The sequence below is a fragment of the Triticum urartu genome, chromosome 2 (assembly GCF_003073215.2).
Source record: "Triticum urartu cultivar G1812 chromosome 2, Tu2.1, whole genome shotgun sequence".
Taxonomy (NCBI): domain Eukaryota; kingdom Viridiplantae; phylum Streptophyta; class Magnoliopsida; order Poales; family Poaceae; genus Triticum; species Triticum urartu.
In genome coordinates this window covers 512,724,046-512,727,798 of record NC_053023.1, presented here as the reverse complement: position 1 = coordinate 512,727,798, position 3,753 = coordinate 512,724,046, and positions in this window count along the sequence as shown.

The window sequence follows — 3,753 nt, the reverse complement described above, 5'->3', positions numbered from 1 at the left end:
GGAGGAACCAACCCGACGGCAACGCTGCTCAAAAAGAAGGGAAAGAAGGTGCTCCCCTCAGGCTCCGGCTCATCAGAGGCAAGCCGGAGCTCCATCTTCCCCCACTCATTTCCCTCTCCCGCCGTCAGCAGGCGCACGGAGGCAAGGCTCTTCTCTGTGATAATGGGTGCCTCAAGAGCGGGCTCGTACCAAGCCGGAGCCGAGGAAGTCTTGACCTTGCGCGGCGCCATGGGCGGCAGATGCAGAGCAAGGCTGGAGCAGATCTATAGGTAGCGGCGGGAAAGAGTGAGAAAGGGGATCTGGAGCGAGGCAAGGAAGAAGCAATGAAGGCAAGTGCCACCCGCGCCAGCCTTTTGTCAGGTCAAGCAGTTGCCGAGGCAGCGTGGGGAAGCGGAGACGCCCACGTCCAGTCAACCGCCACGCGTCAACCGAGGCCGCAGGCTTTTGGGGCCCGCGGTGCTCCGAACTTGACCCTTGGCTTTGCCATGAAGCCAAGCCCAAGCGCACCTTGGGCCCGGGGGCTACTGTTGGTATTCTAGGAACAGCGGTCCCTAGACCTGCCTGCCTACGGCCCATGGCGTGGCTGAGCCAGCAGGCCGCCGGCCCATCTTCATCAACAAAGCATCCAAGACCCTCGCGAGGGTCCAAGCCTCGCGAGGCGGACGACACAAGACCTCCTCCTGAGCAGCCTAGTCAGGCAGGCTTGCGAGGGGCGGAGATATCAAGGCGAAGTGAACCTCACGAGACTCTCATGACGTGAGCCATGACGATCGACACCAGGCGGGCGCCAGCGCGCGCAGCGTCCTTGTTTCCCCTTTGGTGCAAAGGAGGCAAGCGCAGCCGCGGAGTACCGAGGCCTCAAGCAATGGTTGCCATTTCGATGCAAGAAGACCAAGACCATGGACTGCAAGATGGAGGTCATCGTGGAGCCCGAGACATCGTCACCACCAGAGCCTTTCACAGGCGAAGACCGCTTTTGTCAGGATAGCTTGTACTAGCTGTCCCCCTTCAAATTAGCCCGCCATTGTTGGCTCCCTTCCCGGTCAATATTTGGGAAAAGGACCAGGGCCTCTATAAATAGGACTAGCCACCACCATAGTAGGGGATCGGGGGGATCGGATCTCATCTCATCTTAGCTTGAGGGAATCTACACACCACAAGTTCATACGCACAAGAACACCTCAACCTCAGGAGGCTGTTCTTCCCCTTGTATTGTTCATCATCAGCCCAAGAGGCAATCCACCACCAACACACTAGAGTAGGGTATTACACCACAACGGTGGCCCGAACCAGTATAAACCCGTGTCTTTTTGTGTTGTGAGTTCGTCGAGTTCGTCCGCAATATCTTAGCGAGCTAGAGCATAGATCGGTAGGAGGGAAAGACTTCGCACGCACCCCAGTGTTCGAACCTTAAGGGTTAGCTGGAACCCCACTTCCGATAGTCCCCTGTGATGACTGCCCCACAGAAGTATATGTCCTCCCGAGACAATAAATCGTGAAGCTTACCTGGTATGGAGGGCGCGTGTATGATGTGGTACACCAAAACATCATCTTCGAGGCACATCTGAAGGATGGCGGCGCATTCGATCTTCCCAGTGGCACGCTCCATGTAATCTGCACCGAGACCGATGATCTTCATCTCCACCTTTTGGAGGGAGTTGGATACATTGTTGATCCACTTCCAAACAACCCTTGGGTGGTCGGTGAGTGTGGCAACTATGCTCAACGAGCCTTCGACGAGGACATGTTGGACGCTAAAAACGTACATCTCGATCTCTTTCGCCATTTGGAACCGCTGGACCAGAGGGGTATGGTTTGGAGAATCAGATGGCTAGTCTAACTAAAGAAGATGATTATTTATAGGGGCTTCGGAATTACTGCAGGAGGATGTCAAGAGGTTAAAACAATGTGAATGCAGTGTGGTTTGGATGCAAATGAAGATCAAGGAGTAGTGAAGAAGCCGAGGAAAATCGGTTCCCGGTGGAGAAGTAAATGGGTGAAGTTATGCGCATGCATGAGGAGAGCTGCGATGGTTTGACTGCTGCATGCAATGGATTGGATGGGCTCTTCGGTTGCCTTTTCTGTCTCCCACGCGCATAGAATGGCCCACTTGCATGCTGCAGTTTATTGGTTGGAGTCTGGCTGCAGCTGCTCATGCGTACGCTAATTAATGTAGTGAATGCGGGGCATGGAGGGAAATGGGCGCATGCAAAAGGGTATATACGCAAACTAATTAGAGAAATACTGAAAAAGGTTATGTGCAGACAAAAGAGGACTGGAGGGACTACTACTCGTGTTCCTACTACTCCTACTAGTAGTAATTGTACAACTACGGTGCACTTGATTGTCAAAATACTATTATTCATCCGGTCCTCACAGTGAAGTGACAAGACCCTGCACCCGAGGTGACACCAGTCCAGGCGGCGTGTCCTGGTTACTAAAGTCAGCCTCACCTTGTGCACTGTGCAGTGTAACATCCCAAATTTTCAATTTGGAATGTTATACACTAGATCATCATGCATATCATATTTTCTTGCATCTTGGCCGATCCTAGAAATTTCACGCAACTCAAGGACCTCCGGAGAGAGTTGGAGATTTTGTTATTTTCATATTTGAGAGTTTCTCAAATTTTGAAAAGAGGATCATTTGATTTATTTGTTTTATCTTCAATAATTTTTCCGGTGTCAAAATATGAGAGAGGGAATAATATGACTTTCCCAAATTTAGGAAAAATGAAGATTTAATAAATAGATCAATTTGGTTTTGCTGGAGTTTATTTGCATTTTTTGGATTGGGAAAATGTGCGTTTTCAAAAATTGCATTTTAGGCCCGGAGAAAAGTTCATTTTGTTTGACTCATTTTTAGGAGTCGGGGAAAATTTACTTTTTTAGATTTGGAGTCCGGTAGATTTTTTTTTCTGTTTTTTTTCTCGAGCGCGGAACCGTTTAAAAAAAATCCCAGCGACTTGGGCCAAAGGCCCAAGCCGCCGCAAGCCAAGCCGCCAGCCAGGAGGGCCAAAGGCCGTCGCCGCGCCAGGCGCAAGGCGCCAGGGAGCCACCGCCTCTTTCTTTTAGGAAATTCTAGTAGGACTTTAGTCCTGCTTCCGTATATTCCTTTTCTATTTCTAGATCTTTTCCTTCCCTCTTTTCTATTCCTATTCCTAGTCTAATTCTTGTCCCCTACCCCAAGTAAACTCTCCCCCTCCCCAATATAAATACCCAAGCACCCCCCCTCTAAATCATCAAACCCAAAGCCTAGAGCTCCGCCACACCCGCGCGCCGCCCTAAGCCGCCGCCTCACCCGCGCCGCACCGCCACCCCACACCCGCGCCGCCGCCGCACCTTGCCGCCGCCGCCCCACGCCCACGCCGCCGGAGCCCCTCGCTGGAGACCTCGCCGGAGGTAGCCCCGCGCTACATCTATTCTTTTTCTCGGATCGTTTTCTTCTAATCGTTTCGATTCTTTTCTTCTCTAAACCGTTCCGGTTTTCTAGATCGGTTTTTTGTTCGGTTTTTCTTCTCCGAAACCCTAGATCGGATTCGTTTTCTTCTCCGATTTAGTTGTCTTTGGACCGTTCGCCGGACCGTTCGTCCTAACGAACGTGATCACCGGATTTTTCTAGGTTAACGACGTCCGTTCGTTTAACCGTTCTTCTTTTTCTTTTCGTCGGATTTATTCCGCGATCGCGATCTTAGATCCGATCTTCTTTCTAGTTTTTCTTTTCGCTCGTTTATCGGAATCAGGTGATTCAAGC